Source organism: Venturia canescens, chromosome 2, assembly GCF_019457755.1.
Source record: "Venturia canescens isolate UGA chromosome 2, ASM1945775v1, whole genome shotgun sequence".
Classification (NCBI taxonomy): Eukaryota; Metazoa; Arthropoda; class Insecta; order Hymenoptera; family Ichneumonidae; genus Venturia; species Venturia canescens.
This window is the reverse complement of record NC_057422.1, coordinates 6,822,356-6,843,521: the sequence shown is the minus strand read 5'-3', so window position 1 is coordinate 6,843,521 and position 21,166 is coordinate 6,822,356. Positions and strand designations below refer to the sequence as shown.

General features: G+C 45.3%; 1 protein-coding gene across 5 annotated transcripts in view; it reads left to right on the top strand.

Moving 5' to 3' along the window:
* jvl (javelin-like) overlaps positions 1 to 21,166 on the top strand; it is an 85,986-nt gene that overhangs the window by 51,527 nt on the left and 13,293 nt on the right. The window contains exon 1 of one of the 5 annotated variants that reach the window (XM_043411281.1): positions 10,930 to 11,009. The exons of the other annotated variants lie outside the window; for them this stretch is intronic. The gene's annotated coding sequence lies outside the window, so the exon portion shown is untranslated. Of the gene's footprint in view, positions 1 to 10,929; positions 11,010 to 21,166 lie in introns of those variants that run through there. 5 annotated transcript variants of the gene reach the window in all.

Genomic DNA, 21,166 nt, shown 5'->3' with positions numbered 1-21,166 from the left:
TCCCGATTTCACGCTCAGGATTTCCCTCAAAAAAGCACGACACATTAGCCGCAATTTTTCACAAATCATTTCCGTGTTTGAAGACTCTGTCTCGTCCTACTGCGCGCGCAGCGGCAATAACATGCTCGCAGAAAACGCCGCGAGGAGTAATTGTACGTGTGATAGTTACAGTAGGTCGTGAGAGAAGCAAAAAATATACAGCGCAGACCTATACTGGCAAGTGCCGCGGAGAGGATCCGGTAACGTTTTCCTCCGACGAGTGATGCATGCACGGTTTACAGTTGCTACTGGTTATATCATTTCCTACGTGGCAGCAGCACATGCACCGCGTCCCGAACCACCCGATCAATTTTTTTGGCAAAACAAACGTTGATTCGCGCGACGCGTCTGCGTTCATCGTGCGAAACCGCTACGCAAAACGTTCTTTGTAGGAGAGTTCAAATGGGGCGTTCAATCATCGAATTTTCGTTCTCCAACGAAAATTCGGCGGTCTGTACGGCTTCCTCATGCACGTCGACGCTGCTTTTCGATCGATCATAATGATGCGCGATAGTAAAAACTCGGAGCGACGATAATCACGGTTTTAATGCGCTACGTAATTTTTTTTATTGCGACTGAACTCGCAGCTCCGTGCAGAATGTTGCAGAGAATTCGTTACAGGCTCAGGCACGGTCGTTAAGTCGTCGCGCGCAGCCGTCGGTCGCGTTTCATTTTTAACAGCATTGAAAAAATAAATTTGTTGACACAACGAGGTATTCGGTAATAAACAGCGGTGAAGAAAATGAAGTTTGTTGATGCAAACGAAGTGAAATTTGTCGACTCAACTAAAAATGGAGTCGAACAAGTCGATCAACAATTCTCATTCTGCTCGCCGCAATTTTTCCGATCGACTTTGTCGAGTCGATAAATTTCTTCTCTCGCCGCACACTCGAACCGATGCTCTTTCTTCCGAGCACCGATTTCTCCGCGGAATAAAACTCCATTGATTTTTCGAAATGATTTATCGTCCACCGGAAACCAAAAAGTTGTTTTCCCCTCCCAGGAACGGGCAGTTTCATACCCCGAGAAATAGGACGGCTTAAAAATAAAATTTTCACAATTTTATAGGCGAAAGTAGGAAACGTTGGGAAGGTGTGGTCCGATGTTAGTCAGTCGGAATAAAATGGAATAATCTTTGCTGAAATTGATGAAATCGTTGGATCATTTAAACGAGCATATTCGGAGGGTCGATATACTTTCACGCGTTTCTCCTGATACGCACACATGATCATTCCAACTGTCGGTATTAAACTGTCACGGTTTCGCTGCTATCCTGATGGCCTTGAGACACCTGTTCGACATTACGTACCTGCACATACACAAGTACATAATCGTTACGTGGATATTTCGAAATGGCGCCTCACTGTCCGGCATCCTTCTCCCTCCTTTCCTCGTTCACGCAAAATTATGCAATTGTCTGTAATCCTATATCGTGCTTGAAACAAATCATTAGAGGCTACGCTGAGCACCGTCCATTGTTGAGCGATCTGCAATTGCGGGCGATTCCGTCAGTTCCCGAACGACTCTTGCGCTCTCAGTTTTTATATTTAAACTCGCGCACGATGTTTTGGACGGAGAAGTGTTGGAGAATAAACTGTCCGAAAGTCCCGGCAAGCAGAGTAGCTCTCGATTGCGCACAATTGATATCGAAGTTTTAGCGAAAAGGCATGCAGCAGAAATTGTTGGGTTTGAGATCCGGTCGTAGGATTTTGCAGAAAAATGGAGTTCAGCATTGCTCGGAGGAGAATTCGAGAATCGATTACACTCTGCGAATGTAATTCGCTCCTCTGGTTTTCTCTGTTGACTCTGTTTTCGCTGTGACCGTAAAATCGCTCGTGGAACGCGTTCGATCGAGCGCCGAATGGCACACATTTCCGTACAGGGATTTTCGCCGTTTTATATGCGACGCTCGCCGAAAGAGAGAGGGCCGAATGATCGCGAAAGAAAGTTTCGCGATCGTCTTTGATTGGGCGTGAAAAAATATGAGTAAGCTCAAAATCGTTGTTGCTTGCGGGTTCACCCAGAAATCGGTGAAGCGGGGGAGCCGATTCGCGAATTCGTTGCTCAAAATTTTTGTTAAAAAAAAATTAACAGGCCCGAAGCACTCGAGTTCGTTCCATTTTCACGTACGCCACAGACTTTTTTGCCCTCTGAATAATGGGCAGACACGAGACTCGATTATTTCTTCCAACTTTTTTGTAATGTTTCCGCATTGTATACGAAAAAGGTCGTCTACGCCTTCGTGATTGAATTAAAGTAGACAATAGCCCAGAATAGAGGAACGATCTGTCGGTGATTATGGGACTCGGAGAGATTGAGAGGCAGCCCGTATACGCGTGTTTTCATTTCTCCTCGCGCGGGTATCATTTTTTTGTCACTTTCTTCTCACTTTTCTTGGCCACACACAAACTCTTGATCTCGATTCAAGAGATGATGCTATCTCCCCGGTGGTATAATTGGAACGAGAGCTCGCAGCGTCTAGGTTGAGTTTCGTGATAAGATGCAACGCGAGGAGCGTATACGAATACGTGAATGTATGTATACGCGTGGAGCCAAGAGCTTGCGGTAGCAACGAGTATAGTGTGCACAATAAAATGGGCGAGAGTAGATTACCTTTCACTACTGTTAGAAAGTATATCTCATGCATTTGCGAGAGTTCATCATTTCATCAAAATCCCATTGATTATCGCAGAAGCAAAATCATCGATGATGGTTCGTGATTGATGGAACGATCGGTGCTTCGGTGTGGTGCGTATAGAAATTGTTTATTTTATCATTTTCCACAATATTATTCTCCAATAAATACCTTTTCGTTTATCGTTTCAATTCCCTATCAATCACGGCGCTGAAGTTTGCAAGGTTCAACGGAATGAAGGAAGAAAATATTTTTAACTCACCAATTATTTATTTCACGAATCATTGGTGCAGGTTGAAAAACTACGAATTGCAAATTCGACAGAAAACAAAATTGGAGATTTACTGGAATAAATCGGGAGATTTTTTACATCACTTCGTTGGACTCCAACGCTGCAAACTTAAGCGTACACGGAGAAAACGAGGCCTAAAATTCTAGACGAAAGGATTAGGAATATTATCTTGGGGACAGTACATACGTACTGGATTGCAGCATGAATTCAAAGAGCAGTAAAATACGAATTGTTCCATCCACCATTATGGAAAGACCAATACCAATACCTTTTATTCAAAAGATTCAAGTGTTTTTCTCTGTAAGCATAGTAAAAATGTTTTCAGTCACTTCAAATGTTTATATTGTTAAGTATGCTCGGGCAATCCTGAAAAAAACTATATGCATGCTAAAATGTCACACGTGTTCGATGTATATTCGTGTATTTATCATAAAATTTATTACGTTGACAGTGAAAATTTGTGATTTACAATACACTTCCACTTGTCAGTAAGTGCTAGTGTGACACGATGAATACCACTCGAGAACAAAACGAAATATAGTTCTCAGGTGCATCACTTTTTGCTATCCGCATAAAGCTGTTTAGAATTGAAGGAACGAAAAATTGCAAAGTTCAAAAAATACTGTTTGCAATTGGTGCTTAAAAGTTTGTTAAATTCTTGAAAAATAGTATATTCCTCACTGCAAAACGAATTCGTTTTCTCCTTGTAATTATAAATTGAGTAAATTTCATTCTCAAGATTTCGACAGGCTTCGTGTCGTCATTTTCATCTCGTTTTTGGTATTTTTGCGTACGCGGTTGGTTTGTATTTCGTTCAGAGACCAACGGTTGAGGACTTTTTTGTCTTATTTTTCAATGGAACATTGAACTGATAGGAAAAGCTGCATTGTTATCGCAACGCAGTTTGTGCGGGTGCGTTACGAATATCTCACTCTCTCTTGTCTGTTTCTCTCTTTCTCTCTCTCGACTCCACATCGTAGTAAAACTCCATCGCGAATGGCCAATCAGCCGCATCCTGCGACCTCGTTCTCGCTCCGGTCTTGTTTGTTGGCTTCTGGTGCGCGCCTTTATTCGCGCTCCAACGTCAATCGTCGTTCCCATGTACCATCAACTGTCAAGAGTAACGCGCGTGTATATAATACCCGATACTGTAAAAACTCCACCGTTTTCGATATAATTGCTTCTGAAGCGATCGTAAATATGTCGAATAGCTTTTTTTTATCATCGCGGCGTTCGCCAATTATTGACTCGCAGCAGCATTCGCGCATGATACATTTAATTAATGAGATCGAATAAAGTCGAACTTTATTTTCGTCTCGTCCATTTTTTACTTTGCTCCGCACAAACTTCCATTCCGGGCACTGTGATGATTAATCGATTATTACGGAAACGCGGACATATTTTTTTCCGGCTTCCTCATTTATACCCGCACGTATGCGATTATGAGCGTGTTGAAAAAAAATGCAAATTGGTGTCAATTAATTGAGTTGATTCGCTGCAATTCATTTGAATGGCAATCCTTGCGGGTAAAGGGGATACTGCGAGCAACGTGGACTGTGATTCCGAGGAGAAAATCTCCGAACGAGAGTTTATCGATCAGAGAAACACTCACTTTTGAATCTCGACTGTTCATTCGTTCGTTCCATCCTCGCAGCTCTTCGATTCAAAAACCGAAGTTCTCTGACTGTTTATCGTGTTATTGACGAGCAATGGATAAGCTGAGAAATAACGCGTTGCAAGCCTAATTGCGTAGTTACGTCCGAACCGTTAGTTCGCTAAACGTGCGTCGCGCTAAACGACCGGAAGCGAGTGAGGCTTCGAGCATAAATGCGGATGCAAAGAAGCATGAAAATGAAATATTCATAGACTCGAGATCCCTCATAAAACGCGGATCTTGTTTCGCCAAGGAGGAAAACGTTTGCGACAAATTATTCTGGTCTGACCCAATATCGAGGCGCATAATTCATTTTTTTCGTATCTCCCGGTACAGCCTCGCGCTCTCGTGCATGCGTGACCTCCAAGAGCACGTCACATCCATTAATCTCTCTCTCTCTCTCTCTTGCCCTCTGTCCTGAAGCTCGAGGATGTTTGGTCGATACGAAAGCTTTGGTGTAGCGAAGAGTGAACGTTGAACTGGCAGGTTCGTGGCCGATGGCATTATTCGGGTTTAGCGTTGTATCCGCCGAGCGCGAATAGGTAGCGCGACGTCATGCGCTTTGACTCGCGAGCTCTCCCAGTATCCAATTTGATCCGTGTGGGGCGTGTTAACACGTTTCTTTCGCGACGTTCATTACTCACTTGACTCGTTAATTATTTCATTCAATTCACATGCATTGATGACTACTGCACGCGCTCGCGTTGCTACAGCGTAGACTCCGCAATGTTTTTTCTCCCCCGGCTCGCGGTGGGGCGACACGTTTCGACAGTGTCCCAACATCGCTGTAATTCCAACCGAGATTTCGACGGAGAACAGTAAATCGTCTCGGAGCCGACGAGCGCAGAAAAACGTGTAACTCGATCCCAATTATTGTAAAAGCAACGATAAAGCTCCGGGAAAGTATGTTGACACCGCGACCCGGTAGACTGACTCCGAAGAACAATTTCGGGCCATCCGAGCCTCGCTTCTGTTTCATGTTTGCTAATCCTTCCTGTGTGTTCTTCGCCAGCTCGTTGACGGCGCCCCTCCATTATTTTCGCTCAGTGGAGCGCATTCTTTCGTCTTCATACGGTAACGAGAGCTCTCTGTAAACATTCTTTAAACATATCCTGTGCGGATGGGAGCAGGAATGGTGCTCGCGCATAAAACCGAGTGCACGATGCATGCACACGCGGTATGCATCCGTGGCATATCTGAGGCGGCAGAGGCGCGGTAAAAGAAATCACAGGCCTCTGGCATAAGTGCATTTGAGCATTTGAATGTGCGGGGCTGCTGTGCGTGCGTGTGCGCGCGCGGTTTTACCTCGATGCGCTTCTTCAATCTTGAAAAGCAACTTTATGAGAATTTTTAACATTTCTAAGATATATTTATAGATTCATGTAGTTGTTTGTTCGAATTAGTCAGCCGGGGACTGCCCGTTTTTGCGATCCTGTACGCCAAATCCCATTCCGCACATTTATCATGCTCTTTTCTAAATAACGACGGCCCCCTTCCATCGCGATTTCCTCAAGGGAGCATTATCGGTTTCTGTATCGAGGGGGAGCATCGAATCGTAACGAGCCTCGGCAAATAGAACGCGATCGGAATCGGTTCGGCTTTGATTCCGGCCGGTGTACTTTTACTCTTGGGTACGCGAGATATTTTCTTATCTTTTACCTTTTTCGACGATTTCGCTGGCTCCGGAGGAGAAAAAAGCGGAGGGAAAGCATTGCTAATACGCACGAGCAAACATCGTCCGAGATTCTTACCCCCCCTTTTATCCACCCTTTTCGTTTATTTAATGAATCCGAGGGGGAAAAGTTTTTACGTCTCCGTGCCTCACTTTCGCATTCCCATCGATTCTTGTGCGATTTCGTAATCGGGGCTCATCGCATGCGGACTCGATCGAGCAGCCTCGATTCGGCTCGTCCGATTTGGAGGTAAGTCTGCGTAAGAAAGTGAACTCCCAAAGCGAATTTCAGCTCCTTCGCAGCTAATTGTTCTTCCCGAAATACTATATACGGTTGCTTCAAATACTTTTTCTCTCGCGGTCAAAACCCGGCAAACACGTGATCAAAGCCACGAGCTTTATCGCCGTTAATGGATCCTCCGCGGGACGCACCGACGCCCAAAAGCGTCCGCGAAAATGTCAGAAAAGGAGGACGAGAGATCAATGGGAGAAGGTGCGGCGAAATTACAACTCACGACTCCACCCTGCTCTTTGCTATCACAATATAAATTTTTCTCCGAATGTTTAACACCGCTCGCCATCTATTTATTGCCAATCCCGCAATGTGTTACTCCCAAAGAAAAATATTCAATCACCTCGATAAGGTTTTTTCAGAGAATTTCCTTAATTGGCTAATCACTGTATCGCTCGATCCAATAACGTACGAATAACTATTAAGTGCGCCCACCTTTCGCGTACAACTTCGAACTCCGCGTCACGAAGCTCTCTCGGGTGTGCATGCACCGCGATAATTAACTCGCGCGGTTCTATGCGCCCGAGCGAATCGTCGCGATCCGCAGTGCAATTTAATTAAAAGCCAAGTCGAATTGGCGAGCGTCCCTGCGGATCTGATCCCGCAATACACGAAATCGTCGCTCGTCACTGGGACGATCAACCCCGGAGGTTTCTGTTCGAACGCCGAAGCCTCGAGCTCGAATTCCTATCTTACAAAGCGATCGGAATTCTTATGTAGAAAACTGAATGAGGAAACTCGACGTTGAACGTGCTCATAACGGATGTGCGAGTAAAACGAGCAAAACGCATGTGGCCGATGCATGGAAGGAAAAGTACGCTCAAGAGGACGCGGTCTGTCGGGCAAACAGCGGGATCGCGCCAGAGGAGAGCCTACTTGACAACTAGTTTATAAGGATCTCCTTATATCGATGCGTTTCGATCGATAATTCCATAACAGGAGGCGCGATTGACGAGGCGCGTATTATGCAAACCCGTGGGGACCGTTCGTCCACCATGAATTTACCATTTTTATATAAAAATAGCTCATTATCTTTTATGCGAAGAGCTGCGAACAAGCGCGAACGTTACGCAAAAATGTGCATCGAAGAGCACGAATAAAGCGCCACTCGCTCGGGGCCTCCGAGCCCGGAATGCACGCAGCCGTTGACGAGCATTAATCGATTTCTGTTTTCGGGATTTTCTGCCTGCAGCACATTTGCTCTTCGACTTTTACGCATATTTTCCTGCTGTTTATAGGCAGCGCGAGATGGAGCTGTGACCTTTAAATGGCAGATCAAATTGTTCAGACTTTGAACTTGAAAGATCCAAAATTGAAGTAAAAATCGTCGGACGTCCATTCGCGTCGCAAGTCTTGCCTCGACCCGTTGGAAATCCGCTTTCAAATGTTTGGTCTCAAGACGCTGCCCCGTCCCCAGACGCCTGATAGTTTAGGAAAATTGCTGCTCGTCGAAATGTCAGTGTGACGCATATTCCGGTTAAAATATTTAGGGAATTCGATCTCGAGGGTCGCGGAGCGTCCCAAACCGTTTTAAATTATCAGAGTTTTTCGAATTGAACAAATTCTTGACGGCGTGCCAACGAATTCGGAATTTCTCGAGCCGCTTCGGTGCCTCTTGTTTGTACATTTTCGTTCGCCGCGCGTTTCAAGCGCAATATTCACACGAGTATTCGTTTTGTGTAGACTCAAAGTGTTATATAAATGAGGATAAATGACTCGACTCATTAATTAAGCATGCACGCAACTTGTAACGCTGCATATACATCACATTAGCGTGAAAGTCCCGACGTAAGGGGTCATCCGATGGAATGTTTGATAGAAAATCGATCCATCGGAATGGAAAGCCTTCGAACAACGATTTCTCGTTCTCCGCGCGCGGTGCACGATCTTCACGCAACTCTTCAACGATCAATCGCAATCGTACGGATCGAAAGCAGGAGGGGGCGGTGACTGGAGAAGAAAATACCTGCGATTCGGCCCATTTCTTACGATTATTCTTCCGGTTTTACAAGCGACTATGCAAAGAGTGGAAAAATTCTTGTCAGACAAAAATATTCGAGATTCCCACGAACCTCTTGACTGATGCAGGAATAATTTTTGAGGTCCTCGAAAACAAAAGCATTTTTCCTCTTTTATTTTCATCACTCCCGAAAATGCAGCTCGGCTCAATTCCGAAAATTTCTCACGTGGACCGAAGTAGAGCGACAAATGTTGCCCACGATGAAGGTTCGCGTGCGAAAAAAACTGCTGGTTTATTTATCGCTCGCGAGTCAAGAAGGCATTACGAGGAACTCTTCAGCGCAGACATCCTGCCCGCAGGTCGTGCCTGAAATGGGGGTACGAGGAGAGGGTGCCTGTATGCCGATAATTTCTCAAGTATCATTGAGTTCTATTTGTGCACGACGAGGCACGAGTTTTCCAGCAGCACCGGACGAAGCTTATCGTCGTCGTCGCGTATTCGAGTCTCTCGAGCCCGTAAAAAAGTATCTAGACTCATCGCACTCGAGAGTTTATGAAAAGAATGGATTTAGCTTTATCAAGATTTGTCAACGATCCTTGATCTTTCCTTGGCTCTCGGTGGTCCCAGCAGCATTAACCTATCTCGGCAAGGATCTCATTGACTTCGTGAGACAGAAATAAAACGGAACGATGTTCTCGGATGGAAAAAGGTCACGTTATTGCATCGATTCGTTTCCAGTTTTGAGACTTCGTTATTTCCTTCGTCGATGCTTTCGCCTCGACGAAGGGCGCGTTCCGAGCGAATTCGTACGCAAGCTCGTATCGCGATTCCCTCTTGGAAGGAGGCCTCGCAGGTAAGCGGGATAGAAAAATCCTTCTCATTTTCCTTTTGCACCACCTCTCGCAGCCGATCTCCACCGATATACAAAGTCTCTCGTAAGTCTACGTGCAACCGGGTTTGAAAAAAGCGTTGGAGAGCGAGTGAAAGGTCGCGGAGGTCTCGTACCCGCGCGGGTCAAGGTCCAGCCTCGGGCAGGATCATCGTCCTCCTTCACGTGGGCGAGCTCCTCGCGAGATACGAATCTCGTTCCTCTCTAGCCACGACAGACGTTCTCCGTCTCTTTTTCTCTCTTTCTCTCTCTCTCTCCTTTCACGCCTCTCCAGCCATCAAATTCTTCAATTTCCTACTCGCACACATCGCCGGCGAGTACGACCGAAGTAGGGCGATCCAATTTAGGTAGCTCGCCTCGCGCCGACTAATCCTCAAACGATTCCGAACCCCCCATCGTATGGGAACGTCAAATCTGTGTCGTTTTGACACTCCACAAAAAGGCTTCTCCAAATTCCTCACTGGAAAATCCAACTCGTTACTTGAACCTTCCATTAACTGCCCAATTTGCTTTTGAACATTCACGAGCATTTTCCAATGTCGATGCTCCGCACCACCGCGGAGGGATTCGATCCAATTAGTTTTCTCTCCCAACTTCGTGTTCTTTGCCATTCAATTTCCATGGCGATGATTCACGAGGATTCTCCGGCGAGTCTTGGATTACCTTCGCACTTATTTTCACTCTGCTGCAGTCTCGATACCTTAATTCGCCGAGCACGTGCCAAACTAGCAGATTCGTAAGATTTTTCAGTCCCCATGGCATCCGATGCCAGGGATTCGAACATTGCACCGTATTTCATGACTTCTCTTCTGACTCGAGGCTTTGCTTCGATGCACGTTATCAATTATATTTGTGCACAAGTGTACGAGCCGTACATAGACGATTTGTATCGTTACGCTGGGTCGTATTAGTGAGTTCAATGCACCATTCTCTCCTGTCCCATGTCGAGTCACATGTCAGAAGTTATTACGCGGGAAGTAATGACTCTCCGGAGCGTCACGTGACCATGAATTCGCCCGGGAGCTCACGAGCCTCGCGAGGGACTCGAAAACGATTGTTTTTTGTTCGCGAAAGTGTGTTGTCGGTGCTGCGTCATTATCGTGGTGAGTGTGAATACGAGCAGAGGAGTGTGAAGCGGCATTTGGAAAGAGCCGGTTTCGTTGGAGTTTCTATTTTTGTTTTTGTTTTCAATCTTCCACTATCGGGTACGCCTCCGCAGCCTGACAACGGGGGACGAAAATGATGAACCGGAAGTCACGAAGGTCGCTGTTGGACAAAACACCTGGCGGAAGCGCCGGCAATTTGGCACACGCGATTCCGTAACGGAGAAAATTGTGTGGAAGTTTATATTTTTCATTAGACGATGCGTATCGGCGTGTCGGCGAGTTAGAGTTTGAAAGTAACCGAAAAACGAGCAGGAGTCTTTAAAAGTGGAGCATCAATGGCGCAATTAAACTTATTCTTTCCGGCGTCAAGTTTCCGCAGCGGCTCCGAAGTTGGATTAACTTCGGCCTTCCCTGTTTTTCGGGTCTGCAGATTTTCAGCGTCGAGCGAAGAAGCTCCCGACGAACGCGAGGTGAGGAGCTAATGATTTTCCCGAAATACGAGAACCGCTCGAAGTGCTGGGATTCCGCTTCCTAGCAACTACGTTTGACCTCGTAGTCACAAACCGGAATGAGGGGATCGAGGTTTCAGGAAATTGTCAATCAGTTTGAGCTCGCACGCGTGCGAGGAAAAAAGGTTTTTCTTCGGTGGGGCGCGCGAGCGAGAGAGCAAACGTAAAAAATACGTTTGACATATTCTATTTTCGCGGTTGGAATAAGCCGCGTTCGCAGATCGATTTCTTCCGATACATCGACCCACTTTTCCGTCCGGGATCGCAGATCGTATCGAGTGTTTCGTAAATATATTTTCCTCCATTGAAAATCATGCCCGAGAGATCGTATCACGCGCGAGCGTGAAGTAAACGCGGATTGTAAAACGAGTATCTCTCGACGCGCGCGTATTTTCTCGGGATCGCAGTAACAACACAATCCTCATTCCGAGGGGAGCACTCGAGGGGTTTTTTATCTTCCCATTTTTAAAATGCAATCTCGCCTTGCCCGCCTCCCCCTCGGCCGTCATGCCCGTGCCCTCATCCGTTTACGAGCTTGTAACGACGATGCATCCGGCGATGGGCGAGACTTCTTGCCACCTTGCGACGAGCTGCTGCTCTCTGTCCATCATCAACAGCGATTTTTCTCCCCTTGCACAGGTGAAAGAAAACGTAGGAGTTCTGAGTAACCTTGGCACGAGGAATCCGAGACGATTAGCATGTACTTTATGCACGTCGCGCAATGAATGGCAGTTTCCCTTCGAATATGGAACGTAATCGTGTGATTTTTTCGCCAGGGAGAAAGACGAGTAGGCAAAAGTGCTGGCAACAAGAATTAATGAAAACGCGAAAGAAAAGCTTGCGCGAAGCCACACGCCGCGGCTTATTTCTGCGTCAGTCAAACTTGTGTAAACCTTTCGTCATTCATCGGCGGAGCGATTCCATCACGCGTCATCCCGCTTACCTGACGCTCGAGGCCTCTAATCTTCGACGAAAGTGAAATATTTAATGATTCTCTTATCTTCGAACCCTCGAAACGTCATCAATCGCGATAAAAACATCCTCTGGATTAAGTTACAGGCACTTAATGATTCACGAGGCGATAACAAACTCGCTGCGTATGCGCTGCAGGAAAACTTAAAAAATATATGAACACTTCTTATCTCCCACCAACGATCGACTTTCCGTGCACATCCGTGGGCGAATACCGGACTCTCTATTCAAGGCGTACAATAATTTCTGCGTCAGACTGCATTAGCGTTGCAGCATTATTTCGCAATGCTTTTATTGCTGCCGTTTCCTAGTAAAACTCACCACAAGTATTTTTCTACTATTTTTCTTCTTCTTGCACCGCGCATTACGAACCCCGTGCTCGACACCGTAATGACCCGTGATTCCAAAAGCCAAATCCAATGGTCTTCGATCCCTCAAACGCGTGGGTTTTCTCAACAATATTGAATGCCCAATCGCCTCTTGGAATAATGTTTTTATGCAACAACGCTCCGGGATTTTGATATTTTCTCAGCGTGACAACGTTCCGTTTATATCAGGAAATTAACGTTTTTTCCTGAATTCCCACATCGAAGTGGCTGCGAGCAAAGGAGAAAGCGACGAGGATGGTTTCATCCAATTATTTGTATTTTTTTTCTCATCAGATTGAGACCCTCAACCGGAAATATGAAGACAAAAAATTATTAATTTACTCAAACTTACTTGGAACCGCGAATCTACCTCCGATTTCGCTTTCCAACAAATTCTAGCTCCGCTGGTGTGACGCAGCGATATTCCTAATCGCTGATCACCAGCCAATATGAATACGCGAAGCTCATCTTACCTTCCGGCTCCATGTCGACGGACTTGGCCTCGTGTGCACTCGGTCACCAACCCATAATCGTGTTTATACTCTCTTCGATAGTACTTTAGCCTTAAGCGCGATTCACAACGCGTGCACGACTTAATTTCGATGGAAAAGCGCCTGCGGGAGCTGCAAAGTTTCTTGAATTTATGCGACACCATTTTTATTCCATTTGCCTAAAATGAACGAATCGATTTGACCCTCGAGATGCACAGAGTTTTGTTATATTTTATGAAGATCAAAATGAATCAACGTTATCAGCCATTTTTCGTCGAAAAATCCAGCAAAGCGAGACTCACTGTGATTTTAAACACGGAATGTCAATAAATCCTCTTCGCGTGTGTAACCCACTTAACTTATTCCCTGCGCAAAGGATAATGCGAAATGACTTTGCTCTACATATGCATCAGGGAATGATACATCGAGCTTGTTCCGAGTCCTTATTCGAGAGTCCTCGTCTGCTTCTTGTCTCGCCCACTCACTGCTTTATTTTCTCTCGTATTCACTTCACTTTGAGTAACTCGATTCTCGTCTACCTTCCATACACGTGGGCTCGCATCGAGATCGGTTCGAGGAACTTGTCGACATACGCGCGCACACTGACGGCTCGATCTTCTTCGTCTGGATTATGATTATTGTTAGATCATGAACTTGGGCTTTCGCGAGAGCGATGCCCGCTTTTGTGGTGCTTTCTACTCATTTCTTCGCCGGAGTTTCATTAGATTTTTCCTGAAATTCGATCTTCCACAGACGCTTGGATCGATTGCAACGAATTGCGACTGTGAATTCGCACTTTCGCTATAAGTTTCCACACCTAAAGACTCCAACGGAATGATCTGAAAAAGCTCTCCAATAATTCCATCTATTCTCGAATTTCGTTCCCCGCCGAATTTGCAATTCGTAGTTTGTCAACCTGCACCGATGCTTCGTGAAACGAAAAATCGGTGAACTACAAGCGTTTTTCCTTCGTTTCGTTGGACTCGGACGCTGCAAACTTCAGCCTCGTACTCGGGTTGTACAACTTTCTCAACGGAAGCCGCGCCTATCCTCAAGATTTTCGCTTCCTATGATCGATTGACCCCGGCTCCGGTCTGTTTACGAATTTATATCCATAGTTATACCCCGCACGGCCGGCGGTGTCTAACTTGAAAATTTTGTAGTATCGCGCTGCTTGTTTACATATCGAGGGCGCCCGCGATTGGGAAATTTAATTAGCGAGATTGTGAAATTGCAGTGATTTTGCGGTCAGCATCCAGCTGCCTCGCCGCGATGAAAGTTTCCGGTGAGGGTGCCACGCCAGCGTTTCTATAGTAGCCCAGTAAAATCTGCATCGATCTTTACGTTTCTTTTGTTTTTAACAAAAACTTGTAAAACTGTCGTTGAACTTGCGATATTATCGCGGCGCAAATAGTCTCGAGAAACTTCTGCGCGCGTTTCCGTGGCAGAAACTTCTTCAGTGGGAAAACTCGATTCACGCGTTTTTCCACTCCCTGGGAACCGCTAACCCGAGAGTTTTTCTCCATTCGTGCGATCGATCCGGGCCAATTGACACCTCGAAACGGTAGCTTTTTGCTGAAAAATTGAGGTTGCAGGCTAGAAAGATCTCCGGAGTGAAAAACATGGAGAGAAAAACAAGCCCACGTACTGTCAACAAGAAACAAAAGAAGTGAGTGAAAAATGAGAATAAAAAAGGTTCGCGCGCGGAGGCGGACAGGATTCTCATCTCCCTCGAACATCCAATCTCTCGTGGGCAACACTCACGTGCATGTATATTAACATACAGTACGCGCGTTTGAGCTATCCTACAAACGCGCGTCGAGCATTTGCCCAATGATGAAGCCCATATAAGCTCAGCACCCTGGAGCTTCGCGAGCCAATCGCAGCGTCATTATCGTCGCGATGCATCATCGATTATTGTCAGCTCGGTAGTTACGAGGACGCGAGTAGAGAAGCGTTAGGAATCATTGCCACATATCTTTTTTCAAAGGCGCGATGACCGTGTCCCCTAAAACGGATGTGCTGTAAGAATCGCGAGTCGGGATAATCGGCGTCACTCGCGTGAATCATCTTTTCTCAGGCGGCAACCTCCAGCCCACGATGCACTTTTCTTTCGCTTCTCTTGTTTTCTCCCCGGAGATGATCCTGGCTGTGAAATCCGAGGCGGGAGAATCGGGGGGCAAAAACATCGGTGGGGTTTTTATTGCTACGATTTTCATGCAAAACGAAATGGAGTTATGCGACGAAATAACGAAAGACTTTTGTCATACGCGCGATTATTCGGAGGTTCGTCACCCCCGGAGATAACTGAAACGAAAAGATTATCAATCCCCGTAACTAACTTGTTTCTGCGCTCGTACTATAGTCGCTTCATTTATCCTCAAATGTTCAACAGTCCCCGTGAAAAATGGTTGAAAGTGAGCAGGAGCGTTGACACACAGACACTTGAGTATTCAGGGTCGAGAGCGCACGCTCTCTCGTCTAAAATCTCGTCACGATTCTTGCAACGGCTCGGCCAGCGATGCTCTCTCACTCCCTGGAAAAGTGTGCTTCTCTCGCGGGAAACGTCAAGTACGCTTGCCTGCTCCGCGTGCTCGCCCTCCACACTGGGCGAACCGCGAGAGGATTTCCTTGCCGAGGGACAGGCTTTGCGATCCAACCTCCGGTAATTATACATTCGAGTCTCTGACTGCTCGTACACTTGATTATTTATTTTTCGAGGCATATAAAAGTGAGTGAGAAAATACTGGAGTGTGTCTGCGCGCGATAAGTGTTGAGGTCATGAGAATCGATAAAAATTCTGATGCGCCGATTCGGCGCTGTGAAAATAGAACAGCGACATTTATTGGCTCAACAATTTGAAGGAGGAGCAGGAATAAATTTGAAAGTTCGCACGTCAATTCGCTTTGGGAAAATAAACACACACACGCGCGCGTTTCCGGAACTCCCTCGGAGCTCCGAAGCTCATCTCGATCCTCGTCGAGTTCATAATTCGAATAAGATTATCCAACGAATCGAGAAAACTTTATAAACGCTGAACGAGTTTTTTTTCTTTTTCGAAGTAACTTGCTCGAGCTCCACCGCAACTTTTTACAACTCGAGTCTCAATTATACGTGTGTCAGGACTTTTTCTCCGAGATTTTATACAAGTTTGAAGCGTTTTTGCCACAAGGCTCGTTGGCTTCCTCTGCCTCGATGCGTATTAGAGGGGCTCCGACGATGCGCGCTTTGGATCGTGCTCTCTTTATCAGTCGCTTTATTTCGCTTCGCCTAAGAAACTCGAGTCCCTCTCGCGGCAGCGTGTCTCTTCATTTTGTGCCTCTTTTACCTCCCTGCCAAGGCAGACCGCGCGCGAGCAAGTGAAACAATGAGAGAGCCCCGAAGCGGATTCAAGAATGTTAAACGCCTCGCAGCGGGACTGCCCTCGTCCTCGCCTTTCCGAGGATCTTCAAGGCTTACTCTCGCTTATTTCGCGCTACGAAAACGCGCTCCTCCACGAGGATCTCTGTACACTGTACGCCCTCGACCGCTCGGCGGCCGCGGGGGATTAAGAAACCAATAAAACCACGGAACAAAAGCAACAAAAATGCCAGACGAAAAATAAAAGTGAACGCGTCGGGCGTCGATACGAAAACGATGACGATCGATTGCTCGCCGTTTCAGCCCGATCGAATCAAATTTGATACTTCAACGAATGCAAACATCTCGCGAAGCAATAAAATTCAAATTCCTCCGCTCACTTTTGAACACTACGCGAGCAACGACTCAGATCTTTTTTCCCCAATACTTTCCATACCAGGAAACTCATTTCTTTGCCAACTGCATGACGTCACAATCAATGAATTATCATTCGATCGAAAAGTTTAATGTTTTCGAAAATAATAGTGTCGGATCGTCACAAAGGCAGAATAAAAACAGTCCTCTTCACGCGGCTCTCCTTAAAAACAACGCGCTGCTCCGCGAACAGCCCTACTCTCAAATTTGCAAAATCAACACAATCCCATGTCTTAGGTGCATAAAATAAAAATCTTGTTATGAATTTCCAAGATTTTAGAAGCAGAGTTGTTTTCGAGTGGGGGCGTAACGACGATGGTTCACTGAGAAAAAAAAGCAGTGGTTACTGCTACTATACACGTATGGTTATCACCTCTATGGTAAAATGTACCAAAAAATATTGTTATGACAATTTTTCCATAGTTAAATGAACTATATCTGTCATGATCATCAAAACATATGATCTCTATGGTCTGGATGACCATGTGTTATTTAAAAGTAACTAACAATCATGGTAAAAATCTTTACAATGATCAGATAATGCATGTAACTTTATAAGTAAGTCGTTTTGGATATGAAAAATATGGTATACCGTATCATATTCATGTTTGGATAAACCTTACTGAATTTTACCATCCATATTGCAATTAATATTTATGATTGAATAGGCATTATCATAATATTTCATGATAGGAACAATTTTTGTAATTTTGCGGAGACTTGTGCTTCCAGGTATTGATGATTATTTGTTATCGTTAAGTCAACCATACCGCAAGGGATATTTATACCTTTCTCCTGAGTAAAAGTACGACGCGACAAAAAAAGTCGATCAGAGGAAGGCTCGACCCCGAGACTTTCGGAATTTGAGTTTGGAACGCAATCCATTACGCTACCACACACTTTATAGCTGAAAAAAAACAAAACTTCTATATAAACCGTGATGACGACTTATATATGCGTTTGCTTGTTTCCTAGTTATAGAACGCAGTGGATAGCGCTCCAGGCTCGAACTCCAAGAGTCCCGGGATCGAGTCGCACTTAGGTCAATCAATGTTCTTCGGTTTGTTGAAATTCTTTCTTTTTGTTAAAATCCTTCCTCTCCGTGGTCTACCTTAAATCTTTGCCAAATGTGCCATGAGCATATAGTCGAGAGTACAATACCTGATTGTAAAAAGTATTACTATTATTTGGTGACATGTACACAATATATTTTTGGCAAGGCCATTGTTGCTGTTAATATATGCGCTTGATGTAAACGACATATAAAATATAGTAAATACAATCATATTTTTTTGAATGAGCGTTACCATAAAAATATTTTTATCACCTCAAGGAAACATGCAAATATGGTACTATGAACCAAAAATGTTTCTCAGTGTTGTTTTATTCTGCCGTGAAAAAATCGTCGGTTTCGCGTTCCAACGCGGGGCTGATAGAAAATAATATTGGGATCGAAGGAGCAAACTTGGAATTATGATTGCGCAGTTGTGCGATTATGCAATACTTACGAAACGGTACACGAGGAGTCACACTCGCATTTTCGTTCCTTTTCATCGTAATATATTTGTACACAAGTATACTCGCGTGAATGTGTCTATAAACACACATTCGAGTCCGGTCGTTCTCGATTCCGCGTGACGAGTGAAACGTGTATACGTGCAGGCTCCTGTATTCTCACCTTTCTTTTATTACCTGTTTCGCTTGTCCCCGCGAGACTTTTGCTGTGCTTGTCTGTACAAAGGGAATTTCAGGTCGATTGGATCGATCGGTGATCAATCATCGCCCGAAATCGTTCCAGCTCCGGATTCGAATTTCGTTGATTTCGGAATGACGAATAAGCTGCCAATAATGAATCGTCGTTTTACTCACTGTCAAATAATTTGACATTGACCAGTACAGATTTTCTGAGCGAGTAGATGCTCGATCTCCGAAAATGAAGAGGAAATAAAGGCTCTCGCGGTGACTCTAGAAATGAAAATGTTTATTTTCTTTGCTGCACCTTCTCTCCCGAACTTGAGATTCGTTAGAAAGTTATTAAAATACGCAGTGAGACGATCGACGTTTGCGTTAAAAGGCCACCATTGTTGGTGTCAAAATGCACTGGAGAAAGTTCGTCTCGTTGATGTACGAGATGAGAAAATCGGGCTACGTAATGAATTTCAATGATTTCGCAACCTCAGAATTTCCTATGATCACTCTTACCGGTATACAAGGCGAGGCTTTTTACATATGTGATCAAAAGAAAAAAGTGAATTGTATACGAGCATGTAAATTGTTGACTCTCGACCAAAAAGTGTCCTACTTCCTGCCCCCCTTAAGACACCTTATTACACGAGCTGCGTCGCTGCGTTCGCCGCGGTAGGCTCATTTATCTCCTAGTGAAACGTATAAAAAAGTACTTTTTTATCGATAATTTATGTTTTTATAAAAAACGTTTATGGAGGCGATTGTTCTTAATTTAGAAAGCTTGAACAAAAAACTCGGACTCGTCGGCAATTGCCAATAATTTACAGCCAGCAACGAAAGCTCAATCAATTCTCCGTTGCTGCAGGGGCTCTTGATTAACATCCAATTAAGATCGATCATTTGCGATCCTCTTCATTGGTTGGTGCGCTTCCGCCTTTTCGACCGTAATCTTCCTAGTTTTTTCCATCAACTTTTTCACCCAGAAAAAACGTCGATCTCATTGGTCAATTCGGCCTGAAATGCCTCGTGCATCGAATCGTCCTCGCGCCTCTGTACAATGCTCTCATTTCTCGCCCGAGCCTCGCTCCATCTCTCGTCAAGTTGTCCAGCATCCAACTGTCTCGCCTCCGGGATCGTGTGTGACTGCGCCACGAGTAGTTTCCAACGGCGAGAGCTTCAACGAGCCCTTTGATATATCTCCTCGTGATCCCCGCCGAGTTTCGGCTCAGCTTACCTTCGCAGCCTCGATGGGAGCCGACGTCTCGAGGGCACCGTTCAACCGCTCTGTCAACAATGATCTTTTCACGAGCCCACCCTTCAAAACGATTTTCGACCGATCGATCTATTCCTCAAGACTCGTATACGTACCACAAAGCGAATTCTCAATGTTTCTCGACTTCGCCACAAATTCTTTCATCGGTCACGACAAAATTCTCGTTCTCGAGTATCCCGCAGTACTTTTCAGGACTTCATTTTTGCTGGAGATAAAAAAAAATACTGTTTCCTCAATCTACCAAATAATCTTTTCGTCTCCTCGGTGAGTATCGATTCTGGAATCTGTGAGTTCCACACCTCGACTCTTACGACGCGGATGACGAGTCTGGGTCGAGAATCTCTAGAAATAACGCGCGATTAGCGATGCTGTTCAAATTCTGTACCGGAAATTAGAAAGCCTGAGCCCGAGATTGGCACAGGATATCACGTAACTTCTCGACACAAAAGTAAACCGTATCCTGTTATATGCAGTGCATAAACACCGGGTGTGTTACGGTACGGATGGCTCTGTGAGAAAATTACACTCGCGGGGACAGCTCGATGTGTGCGGAGAGTGTATTTAGATTTTGAAAAATGCAGGCTCGTCGCAATTAAAAGGCCATTGGATCCGCTCGCTTGGTTTCGCTCTTCTCAGTTTTTCGTCTATTCATTTCGCGCAACGAATGGCCACAGCGCAGCGAGTGAGCTCGCATGGAAGAAAGTTTCATCGCTGTAGCGCGATATTGTGCAGCGTTTTGATTGATGCTGCCAACGCGAAATGCTCGGAGTTGTGCAATTTCGTGAAGTGTGGAGGTGTTGCGTAAAGCGGAAATTTCTTCCCGCTGCGCGCTTTGCACTTTGAGAAATCAGCGAGGATCCTCGATGAGAGAAAAACGAAATCGAACTTCCAAATTTCGAAGAAAACATCCAGCTTTACCGAGTTCTTTTCCTCGCGAGCTGATGAAAAAAAGTCGGTCAATGCTAGGCCAGATGCACCTTTTTCCTCCGGTGGGAGAGAAACGGCGCCGGGAAGTTTGGAGGAAAAGGTGAAACGATGAATTGAGCAGGAAAAATATCGAGGACGTTGCCATTAAGCGGAAATCGGTCGAAACGCGCGTCTCGCGGCTTCGCGGAGAATCGTTTCTAAGTGACGAGGTTCGTATGCGCCACTGAACCGGTGCTTCGTCCGGGGACATTGACGAAGCTAATTATCAGACTCACTATTATTTTCATTATATTCGTAGCGAAGAACAAAGCGTTGATTTTTTTGCCAAACTCTCAATAGTTTCACGATTAATCAACGCTTTGAGTTGTTCGCCCTCGATAAATTGTCAGCCTCGTTGAAAAATGGGTCACGTTTATATATAGATTGCTCTCCGCCAGAGCAGTTTTCTTTTTTCGTAACTTGACGCAAGTTTTCTATTGTTCTCGTTCCCTCGGAGTCTCATTATTTGACGTAGAAGTCGGTTTCGCTACTCATTTTCATCGATTTTTTCACGTTCTCGACGCTCCGCGGACAATTTTCACCGCGATTCTTCGTCGAAACACGACCTTTTACTGACTTTTGATTCCC